General features: G+C 47.4%; 1 protein-coding gene across 5 annotated transcripts in view; it reads left to right on the top strand.

Moving 5' to 3' along the window:
• Positions 1-12472, top strand: part of LOC4577554 (RNA-binding protein 24-B) — a 47268-nt gene that overhangs the window by 20775 nt on the left and 14021 nt on the right. The gene's annotated exons all lie outside the window — the stretch shown is intronic.

The following is a 12472-nucleotide window of genomic DNA, read 5'->3' as shown; positions in this document are numbered from 1 at the left end:
CCGGGACGGAGGGGTTTTTTTGTTGCCCGTCGTTGCCCGCAAAGGTGTTCCCAGGTGCCACGGGAATATGTTGGGTATATTATTTGTCAGATTTTTCCCGTCATCAACGTGTGTGTGTGTGAGTAAGGTGGGAATCGATGGCATGTCCCTTCGATCGAACCTGAATTTTGTAAGGACAAATTCACAACACAATACACAGCCCGTGGGGAGAGAGAGAGAGGTTCATCCGCACGACGCAAATCGAATTAATGGAGTGCATAAAGGTCCTGATAAAGTGAGTGTGTGAGGCCTACGGGCACGGAAAGAATCATAAAAACAGGGCCCCTCCGAACCCGGGCTGGCTGGCGAAACAGCGACAAGAACAGAACGGCCTGTGGGCCGGAAAGGTGGATAACGTTTTGTGGAGAACAACCGCCCGGATAGAGGTGCGCCGACCGACTTCGACCGACCGGGCTTTGTTCTACAAATAATAAAATGGAAGGGAAATTCGAGGGAAAGGGCGATGGAGTAAGCTGATCCGATGCTGATTAATCGACAGAACGTGTGGTGTGTGGCTCTGTTCATATTGGTACACACGTTCCCGGCACATAGTTAGAACGCTCTGTGTGGGTCTCACTCTCTCTCTGTCTCTCGCTCTGATGTTCCGTTTTCCAATGTTCCTTTTTTTCATACCCTCCATCAAAAAGGTGACGTGAGGTTTCTGCGTGGCTATAATATCCTGACAGCTGTTTCTCCCTCGGGTTGAGGTTGAGGATTAGTTTTCTTCTTCTTCTTCTTCTTCTTCTTCTGAGTCCAAGGGTAAATGACCCAATTCGCACTGTAAACGACGCTCGACACGGTAAAGAGAGGGTCCCTTTAAATCGCCGACTGACTGAGCCCGAACTGACTCGTGGGCAATACCCTGCGATGAGGCATTGGGTTTTTTTTGGGTTCTTCTCTCCATCGCACCAAAAAAAGGTGTACTGTACTGTCAAACCCCCACTGTACTTCAGAAGACAAGACGTAACGCACGAGCCACAAAGAAAAGGATGGGTAAGGGTGATGTGGTGGAAGAACCCTGCTAAATGCTGCCCGAGCCCGAGCTAGAAACATCTGGTGTCTGGGCTTTCGGGGCATCCAATTCTTGTTCGGCACCCTTTTTCGGGGTTTTCGGAAGACATTTAAACCTCGAAGGAATCCTTTTAAAGACTGTCCTTCCTTACTTGCTTTCTCTTTTCCTGTTCGGGCTGCCATTCTTGCTGCTGTTGCTGTTTCGGAGGTCCGCTCGACATAGTTGCTCCCTTTTAACGCGTTTCAACTTCAAAAAAGGAAAGGAAACAGTGAGCGTAAATTGTTCTCCTTTTGGATGAAAGGAAGGAATTAACCTCCCCACGCGAGGCCCGCCTGTACGATCCTAACATGCATGTAATTCTTGAAATCGTTGCCCTACGTGCACACATACACATTGACCCACACACACACACACACATACACACCTGGAAGTGCCGCCGTCCCCGTCTTGATATGCAACGCGCGCGCATTTAGAATGTGTGTGTTTGTAACCTTGGCCAGACTTGGTATGTGGCTTGGGCCTGTGTAGGCTAGTACATTGACACAAAGGACGAATGTGGGGCGAAAGGGGGAAGTAAAAAGACGGAAATGGCGAGGTGAAACTACCAGGCCAAAGCTAAGTCTCCCACCACAAGCCCCGGAGGGAAATGGTCGAATCAGGGGCACATGGAGTGAACGACAAAAAAACACGAATGAAACTCAGGGAAAAAAGGTGACGTGGTGTGTACACGAAAGCTCTCACAACTACACGGAAACATCGAGAGACACACACACACATACACACAATTATCCTAACGCGTCGAGTTGTTTATTACCGGTTGATGTTTGATTTTTGTGCTTCGTGCTTCGTGCTCTCCTTCTACACTGTTGTTCTATCTCCTTCGCCACTTACGCCGTTTGTTGATTGTTGATATTGGGGTGCGCTTTGCGCTTTTTGTCTTTGTTTTGCTGACGTTTGAAAGCCTGAGTCGAAAAAAACGAACCCCTACGAGAAGAGAGATAGGGGAGTGCGGCGGACACGAATGAAAGGATTTTGGCGGCGAAACTGCACACACACAGAGCGCGCTGGGACTGGGTCGTAAATTGTGAACGGAAATCGGAACCATGTTTGTGTCATAAAATATTGTTCCGATCGTGTAGCGTTGTGTATGCACACACACACACACACGTACACATTGAAAGGTGGTGCGGTATGCATCAGGGGAGAGTGAGAGCGAGCAACAGCAGCTGCACCCAGCACGGCGGTGGTAAGTGGTCGCAGTGCAACATGCAGTTGAATGGCTCATAAAAGTTGCAAGGGCGGCCCATTCGCCCGGCTGACGTTGACGTGGAGCAGCGCGATTGGACAGTGTGAGGGTTGAAGCATAATGCATGCATGCACATTTTACGAAAATGATACCGTATGATTATATTTTCTAGGAAAATGTGAAGTAAATCGTTTGCATGCTATCATCATCAGCACCATTGCTTCCTTGCGGTTTGGTGTGTGTGTTTGTGAAGAGGGGGTTGTTGATTTTTTTGTGTTTGTTCCTTTTTGCATTCTGTTATTGACACATGTAAGGGACAAGCCTTATATTCACCATCCACCACCGATAGAAGGTGTAAAGAATACGTACGTAGAGATTCATTGCGTTTTTATTTCCAGTAGGAACTCAATCAGAATTCGTTGCAGGATCTTCGTTTATCTGCATAAATTATCCCAAATCCATATTCAACCCCCCACATTGGTACGTGTGTCGCAGTCAAACGGAATAGGGCGCAATTTGGCGAAAGGGAGTCAGAATTTGTGAAGTCATCCTTTCGAAGGAGGCAGGGATGAGTTTATCTCGGTAGAAAAATGACGTCGCTAGCCCGAACGCTCACTGTTGGATGATGATGATGATGACGTTGTGTGGCACGCGTTCGGGGCCAGTCCTTTATCTTAGTGTCGTTGTCGAAGAAGATAGTTACTGCGTCACGAAGGGTGATGCTTGGGCAGAATAAACTGTATTTCCTTTTGTGGTTGATGATTGCATCGGTTCGTTAATGGCAATGGCGTACTTCCATACAATGACGCACTTGTTTGTGGATTTTTGTGTGTTGTATACTTTTGGAGATAAAATGCGTAGAAATAATGTTGCGCATTAACTTGGGAATTATGTATAGCCTTTTTATATCCCTTTATTGCTACAAATTGTAACAGTCCTTGTTTATTGGCTTAAATTCTTATTAGTTTAATTTGTTTGTGATGTTACACCAATAAGAGTTGAAGCTTACAAGAGTCTGACGACTCTGTCATGTTGGAATACGCAATTCTTCGTTTATTCGAAGGTGTATTTCTTCATTTAAACTCAGTTTATGCGTTCTAAAAGTCTGAAATGCTTAAAGTTGATTTACAAAAGGAATAGACACATTCCAAAGAGGCTTAAATATCTCGTTATTGAATCTCGTTCAACATCTTATTGTAGGAAACAAAAAGAACCTTGAATACATGAATAACTATGCAACTTTGCAGGAAATGCCAATATCTTTACCACTCCAAAAAACATGAACCCAGCTAATCGGCCCTAATGATGCCGAGAACTATGTTGTTAAGCAGCTTCACGGGACAATAGAGCGCGTCCTTTCCGATGGCAGATGTAGAAAAGGCTATCTCAGCAGCGTCAACTCACCTCATCGATGGTGTATCCTGGTCCCGTGTGTTTCGGTGCAGTGATTAATGATTGCTAACTTAATGCCAGCAGCACGGCCATCACCTATCGACCCTCCCCCACCGGATTGTGTCTCGATTTGACGTCGATTGCTCTCCAGATGCTTGGTGCAGACACAACCATGACGAAGTGATTTGGAAGAGAAATCACTTACCACAATAAGGCGTGTGGGGACGCTAATCTTTGGGATTCTCCGTCCCGATGAAGCCGACCATGGAATATTTGTGTGGTTGCCAATCGTGTGACACTTTGTTCTTGATATCATCAGGCACAATGTTCTCCGATAAAAAAGAGAAGAAGTGAAAAACGCTTACAAAGCATGTTTCATGTTTCGAGGGACAATCCCAGAGAGGGCGTCTGGGGTTAAATTCTTGACGATGCGAAAAAATAAATTAATTCCTTCGGATGGTTTTCGCCGGTCCTGGCTGCTCGACTTTATAGTCGCTCTCTCGTCCCTTTCTTGGGGCCGATGTCATTTGCAGCTAAACGTACGACGTTGTCGTCGTCGTCGTCGAGTACACTTCAATTGCAATGTGGTAGTAAAACTGGAGAAAGTTCCTGCTCCACCGACCTACCCAAGTGGATAAATTCATTAGATTAGTTTGTTGTTTAGTTGCGTTGCTGCCCACTGTGCATACATTGAAGCAGTAGTTAAACGTCGATTGCGCTCGATTGGGGTTCATAAATTACGCCCGACTTGACCTCGGCTGTATTTGACTCCGAAGAGCGAACCTGGAGGAGACTCTGGTTCAGGAATTGGGGTCGAGTCCAGGGTGTTTTTCAACACAGTTACAACAGTGCCTATAAAACTGCTGAAACCCAACCCAAGTGCAATGATTGCCCTGACAGCCAGGCTCTGTGTATGTGTATTTCCAACAGTTCGTTCGTTGTCACACGTGTGTTTGTATGCCGTTGGACGACTGTCTGTGTCAGATTTACGGAGCAGATTCTACGCGAGGACTACCCGATGACCACCCGGGAACACCTAGTAGGTGGGGAACGTGGGAGCATCGCATGATGATAAATCGTTGCATCGTTTGATGTCGAGCTGGTCACTTTTTTACCCCATGCTCCACCACCACCCATCCCCTAACCGTTAGCCTATTAGTCGTCCCATTAGTATCGCGGTTGCGTGTCCTTTAGCAGGGCGAGAAGCTTGGTACGGTGGAGCTGGCACTGTACTGGCACCACCTTTCATCCATGCTTTTAATGTGTTGCGAGTGTGTGCGTTTGTCGTTTGTCAAAAAGCTGGGAAAGCTGGTAGGGCAGGCAGCAAGGGAGGGAACTGTGCTGAAATTGATTTGATTTATGAACGACACCAGACGAGCATAGTGTTGTGCGAAAGAAGGCTGCTGGTGTTCTGTGTTCTGGCTGCGAATGGCGCACACACATACACCAGGTCCAATTTTGCCAATGGAAAGTGAGAAGCAGTCCCTTAACAGAACGGAATGATTTGTGGTTTGGCTTCCCCCGAAAAAGAAAGGTGTCCTTGCACCGACGAAGAGAGAGACCTAATCGTACAGTGGCAGTGGAATGTAAAGATTACACATTCCATTAGCTGAGAAAATAGCACCGAAAAGGTGCGAAAACACTCCTACCCGGGGAGAGCACATTCCTTGTCGTTGTCGTCCTGCTGCCCCAAAGGATGATGACAATGTTGTTATGAATTAGTTCTCAATTGCCGGGGAAATGGTTCCATGGGCGCACGTTCACGCACATAAACACACAGGAGCGCGAATGCGAATGTATGCTGTTGCAATTACTTACCCCGGGAAGGGGCGTTGGCATTTGGGAATGTTAGCTTTCGTGTGGTGCTTTTTTAATTTCGCCCTTTGTGAGTTTGAACGGAGGTGTGTGTCCTCCTCCTTCTCTCAGTCTTTTGCATGAACAGCGTGAACAAAGAAGAAAGGTGAACGAAAATTACGATCCTCGGGGTACAGGGGAAAGAATTTTAAAAATATAAAAATAACTACGTGCATTCAATTTGTTCGTGTGCTGTTGGGGGGCGAGGAAGCGAAAAGAAACGGATGTGAAAATTAAACTCGAATGAGTATATCGAAACCTTGTTGCGCGGGAGAGGTGATGGCGCTCGAGCCGTGCTTAAACCCGGCAAATATCCGTTTCATGCAATGTCTGCGACTACGACTGCTCCGAGAGAGAGAGAGGGCAAGGGGAAGTCGTACCGTGCAGACCTATGCTGTGAGTGATTTTGATCGTTTATATACAGTTTTTTTTGTGCTTCTGGAAAAGCAACCCCTTTCGCAGGCGTATTTCACTCCACATTGTTTTCTAACTGTCCTTACAGAAATTAAAATTCACCCTTCGTTGTTAAGGCCGCTGGCTGGCCGTGCCTGCCGCGTTGTTTTGCGAGGTCCTGCTGGTGGTGGACTTGTTGGCATCAAAGGCAGTGAACGAGCGTGTCTGGTCGCCGTGTTGTTCGTGTTCCCAACCCTCATTCGACACATACACCGAGCGGCATACGAAAGGGTTTCATACCACCGAATACCAGCATCAAGCACACGAGGCGGGCAGTCGCTTGGTCGTAAAGTTCCGTGTGCGATTTTGTGCTGGATTGTGTTTGTGTGTGTGTTTGTGTGTTGGTGGTACAGCGAAACGCGCGATGACAATTGCTGGGCTACTACTACCCTTTTGCACGTCACGTCGTCGTCCTTTCCGAAGGGTTGGCGTTGGAAAAGCGGAAGGTGGAAATGGCTGTGCTAGCTCTTATACTTTCAACCTCCCCCTTCTGCATGAGTTGTGTGGACGCGAGGCTCAAAATAACGGGTTGCATAAAACTGCACTGTACCTCGGAAGCGTTACGCGGGCGGAGATAGCGACCAGCTAGAACCAGAAAGCACGTTGCAACCAACCACACCAACAGATGGAATGGGACCGAGAAAGCGGGAAAGCATTGGGACATAATTTCTGCTCCTTTCCGCCGAGGGGAATTGAGGAAGGGAGGGCTTGAAAGCTGGCACCGGGAGGCTCTGTTTCAGCCACATTAACAACGCGCGACGTAATGCTCCTTCGGCAAACTCGGCTCGGTAACAGCGTCGTCGTTTCCCTCGTGGGCTTTACTGCTGCCTTCTCTCCTTTTTGGGAGGGTGGAATGTCCGCTTTGCTGTTCTGTTTTGGGTGTACTTTAGGATAGGCCGTTTTGCACCTTCACCTTCACGTCACGAAATTGTACCCATAGTGCTTTTGCAGTGCTTCGGCACTTTTAGCTAGCGTTTTGGGGCAGAAAGAAACAGGAATGTAATAGAAAAATGTTCTTCCGAGGAAAATTTGATACTGTAAAATAGTGCTCCATACCCACTAGAAGAAAGGGTTAACAGCACAACAACTTCTGGGATCTTGCTGGGCTTTCTTGGTTGCAACCAAAAAAAAAAAAAAAACTTTTCGCTTTCTCTTGCCTGTTACCACCTCGGTGCGTTCATTCAGATGTATATGCAACGACCTTTCTCTCCCGAGGTGGATTTGACGACCGACGTGGAGCTACCAGTGTACACGCGTTGCTGCTGATCCGAGACTGTATGGCTTCCCTCGGTGGAGGTTTTGACGCGCTCTCACACCACTGGCATTTGTGTACAGTTGGTGTGCCCGTCGGAAGGTTTCAGCCGGACTAACACTTGACTGTTGATAAACTGTTTGCAGGCGGAAATGTCGAAATGTGGTAATGGTAGTGGGAGTGGATTTTCAGTAGCAAAAGTAGCTGCCTCACAAAGTCCCCCTGGCGGCTGCCCGGGGAGGCTCCCCGATCATCGCTTGGTGGTGGTTGCCGTTTGGAAGGAGATGTTCTAAACCAGCTACCAGGCAGCGTGTGATGTCTAAATAGCCGTCGTGAATTATCCTGCCGGATTTGAACAGTGGGAAAAGAAGGGCCAATAGGTGGGTGCTTTCGGTCACGGCCACAGACACACACACACTGCTGCATCTAATTACGGTATGGAGAAGCGAGGCAGTGTGGGAAGCCAAACCAGTGAGGTCGATGGCAATATGGGACGGGTTGTAGCAGCGTATCTATCTGTTGGTGAAGTTGATAAATTACATCCGATGACCTTTCGAATGGCGACCAGCAATAGGTTGCTTCCCGATAGCTTCTCTCTTTCACTCTCTCTGTCTCTCGTTCAACCCTGACCCCTTTTTCCCCCATTGATGCTTATTGGTAGGATATGCTGAGCCCTTTAAAATTAAACAAAAAAAAACCTCCTCACCACCACTTCAACATGGGACAAGCGGCCACTGGGAAATGAACAGCAGCGGGACCACCTTTGCCTGGCCGGGTCTGTCATTGACGCAAACATGGTCTGTCGTGTCCGAAGAGGGGAGAAATTAATTATACGCGTACGTAGTTGCAGGGACGCGTAACGAGACGAATGTTTGCTTGTGCGTTCCTGGGACTCCCTTGAGAGAACCCTTCCGGGGGGTGAAGAAGGATGGAACTAAAAGGTTCTGTTCTGAAGTTGCTTTTTTGGTCCTGTGTGCGACGTAATGTGTATATTATTTTATTACAAGCACGGTAATCTTGCGACAACATCAAATCAGAATCTAGATCCTCTGCTTTTCCCCACGAGTCCCTCAGGTAAATGGGACCGACAGCGAAACAACGCCACGATGCAACCGATGCAATAGCATCACCAATGAGAACATTGTCATCTATAGTTCTGTTTGGACTATAGACTCTTTCTGAGAGTGTATCCCAAATCCTCGCTACGTCTTGAGCGTGTGTCATTCCTTGAATTTCCAAGCAGATGTCTTCGGTTTGCATATTGCATACCTTGGAAAGGAATTCCGTACTTGATGATGGTAAATCCCTCGTTCGGCACTCGCCACGGGCAAGAGAGAGGAGACGGTAGGGAAGCAGTGGTTTATGATTATTGCACTCGGGGCCACATGCAGTTGTCTTGTGGATGTCGAAATTGTTGTCACCCAGGATTAGGGCATTGGAATTCGTCGCCTCTCGAAACGAATCTCCCAACAGAGCCCACATGTGGTATCAAACACTCTCTGCTGGGGTTCTGCTGCTGTTGAGTAGTTGATCGAAAACGGGCGAACCCCCTGCATGCATGCAAGAACCCCCACCCTGCTTACGAAGATGTCATTCTTGGGCATCTTTTGTTTCGTGGCTTTTCGTACACGAAGATTTACGGTCGCCAGAGTTCGAAAGGAGGCGTAACGACCAATCGATTGCATAGAGCAACGCCTTCGCAACAGAAGCAGAGTAGTTGTTGGGTTGAAAGGCGAATTAAAATCCATAAATCAGTGATGCGTATTATTCGTCCCCAAAACACGCACTACTGAAAGGGTGTTGAGATGTCTCCCTGAAGAATGGCTTCCCGGGACATTGGAATTCTGGTATTGTTTGCAGACGACGGTAGGCATTGCATGGCTTAAATTGATCGTGGTACTGATGGTGTAATTGAATGTGACAGGATTGGTACAGGAGTTGGCGTTGGCGTGAAGAAGTCATTCATTAGCAAGAGAATGGCCATCGGATTTAAAGACCACCAAGTTCCTGAAACCGAGAATCCGTTGGTTTTGGGTAGTTTTAAAGGGTTTCCGTTACTTTTGCGTTAAAGTAAAAAAATCATTTTTCATGTCCCTCGCGTTGAAGAACCCGCAAACGAGTTCTCTAATTTTGACACTTTTGCGGCATCCACCTCCCTAGCACGTCGAGAATAAGCGATGTGGAAGTGGTGGTGAGGGTGTTATCTTTGCCTTTTCGCTACATTAATTCGCTTACCGATTTGGTGGAGGGTTCGCTGTGCGGTTCGCTTCCTGGTCCAAGGCTGCACACGCCATCCTTCATTTCCGGCAACATCAGACGGTTATGCTGCAAATGAGGGCGAGGTTCTCAAAAAAAAGGCATAAGAATCGATGCTCTCACTGAATCATCGAATCACTGATGCATCGCTAGATTACTAGAAGAACGGGAAGCTACCGAGAGTGGCATTAAAAATAATTTCATCATAAATGCTCCCGCAGAAGCCGGCACAGCGCGCGCAAGAGGGATGAGAGAGTAACAAAAACATAGCGAAAGACTTTTTTGCTGGAACCAAAAGTTTGAAGGTTATGAAATGGTGTACGCGCGCGGTCACATCGTGACTACAGTCGGTCGTCTTAAATGTTGGCAAAATACAACAATTAAGGCGCGTCGAGGTTCCCATTTTTTTCGCGTCCAGGCAGCCGTGGTCCTGTTTCGTGATCAACATCGCAACAACTCCTTCCTCTCGGACCGTTTGGCAAATCGCACTAGGGAAAGCAATCGTCTCGCCTTCGTCCTTTGCGGGGTTCGCCGCGTTCACGTTTTAGTATGCAAGCATCGCACCGCGTCGCCCAAATGTCGCTCAGTTGTCAGTGATAAGAAAAAAAAAATGAAACGAAGTGTCAGTAAAAAAGAATTGAAATGGTATAACTACAAAAAATCTGATGAGTGCTCCCTGCTTCTGCTAAGAGGGGTGTGTACATACTTTGGCTGTAGGAAACGTTGTTCAGCAAGGGTGCAAGTACGCTCAGTGCGGCTCGGCACTCTCTAATGTCCTTCCATTCCTTCCGATCCGAGGCATAGGACTGATGGGCTGCCAAAAAAAAAAAAAACAGGAAAAAAACTGCAATCAATGTGATGAACGTGTTTGGAAATTGTAAACCACCGGCGTGTCGAGAAGTTAGCCTATCTTTCAGGCGCAAGCCCCCGGGGATGAGTGGAGAGCGACAGTGGGTTCCGCTATTGAAACGGAACCAATCGGTTAAGGCTTCCCGCCAGTGTTTCCCGTGGGCTTTCCTAGAGCGAGCGTTTCACGAGTTTTTTTTCCCCTATTCCCAGTGTGAATGCACTGAGGGAGTAACATTTAAATGAATACCGGCCATATCCTCGCACACACACCCCTTTTGGCCATCAAAAGGCAACTGTCATCAGCAGAGAACAGTTGTGGAGTGTTGTGGAGGATATGTGAAGGGGGAGAGGTGTAATGGATGATACCCGAACGATGACAATGTCGACACTGACAGACAGAAGCGGAAGAGCTTGTGTGTGTGTGTGCGTCAGTTGCCTTGTTTTTTAAAATAGTTATTCCACCGCGAAAGATCGCCGGCCAGAAGCCCACGAGGTGCAATCAACCATAGCTGAACGGTTGTACCATCCGGCTTCCGGGAGAAATGCTTCCCCCCAACTAACTGTGTATTTGTTCTGGAATAATGTCCCAAACAAAAGCGAGGGTTTCCAATATAATTTATGAAGGCTTCACCGCTTGGGCTCCTCCTTCTCCTGCATCATTAACGCACAGAGCACTAACCGGGTTCCAAAAGTCCGGGAAGTAGTCCGACACCAGACGGTCAACGGTGGAACGGGTTACTGATTCAAAACTGGTGGGGTGGAAAGTGATTGAAAGCAATGTACACGCCGAACGTTCACCGAATGCATTTGCACCTTTATTTTTATCGGACTCGTTTTTAGTTCGTAACCAAAGCAAAAAAACCCCTCGGAATGACAATAACATTTATGAACTCCATCAGAAACTGGTAGTGTGGTGGTGGTTCACTTCGAATGTAAAACGTTTGACAGGCAGAAGGAGCACGTTTTAAAAGCCTTGAAACCGCTCTCTCAGGCGCAGTTTTTCAATTCCTGCACTCTCAGGACCCCATTGTGTGTGTGTTCCGGGGGTGCCACCGGAGTGCACGGTTGACCAAACTTTCGATAGTTTTCGGCATTGGCAGCTTTTGGTACAGAACGGCACACACACGCGTTCTCGATCACTCGACTCTTTGGCCCGGTAGTGCAACATGGACGGTGGAACCAGCGTTTGGAAAGCAAGCAAACTGGGGACAGGCCGGCTGGTCGGCGAGTTAGGTTCTCTCATGCGTGAAGAGTTAATTTGAAGTATCGAATGTTTGCGATCGTTTTGTCTGGGGCGGAAGGTAATCGTTCCGGGTGAAGAGAATGAATCTCCTTTGTACGTGTGTGTGTATGCAGTTCAGTGATTGCGCATTGATTTTGGTGCTACAGTTGTAAGAGTGCTTTGTGATACTGGTTTTGTTCTAGCACACATACTGCCTACACTAGCCTGGGATTTCGTTCAAAGCTAGACGCTTTGATATGTCTGTCCGTTCGTTCGTGTGGTCTACTTGTGGAAAACGGAACCAAATGAAACCATGTGACTTTTATTCTATCTTGAAAATGAAACCTTCTTGCTTACGTCCAACTTTTCCATTCCCTTCTTCTTTGAACTGTCTAATCGTGCGGTAATGCCCCAGACACACACACACAACATACACTATGCCAGCAGCAATGGAGCGGTACAATTGCTCCGGGCGGAAGTATCGAATTCATAAACTGAAATCACCTTCCGTTTTCGTCCCGGCAGTACAAAAAAGCCATAAGGAGGGGACCGCCGTCAGAGACTCTGAGTTATTTGTATCGACCCACGTGACCGTGCGGTGGTGGGACCATTTGCTGGTGGAAAAATTAAAATAAAAACACAAACTACGCCAACGGAGTTTTTGGAGTAGGAGCTGAACAACTGAACAAAAAAGGGAAATAATTTGAACACGTTCTCTCGGTATTAAAGCAGGGCTCTGTAAGCGTTGACATATACCTGATTGTGTTGCAAGACGAATGTTTCGTCCCTTTAAACGGGAGTGTACGTAAGCACGCAGTACGTAGAGAAAAACGGTATCAAATTACCACCTTCCTGAGGTAGCTGTGGGTGCCTTCACGATGGATATCAGTTCCTGTC

The sequence above is a fragment of the Anopheles gambiae genome, chromosome 3 (assembly GCF_943734735.2).
Source record: "Anopheles gambiae chromosome 3, idAnoGambNW_F1_1, whole genome shotgun sequence".
NCBI lineage: Eukaryota > Metazoa > Arthropoda > Insecta > Diptera > Culicidae > Anopheles > Anopheles gambiae.
The sequence above is the reverse complement of the archived record's forward strand: the minus strand, read 5'-3'. Positions and strand labels throughout refer to the sequence as shown.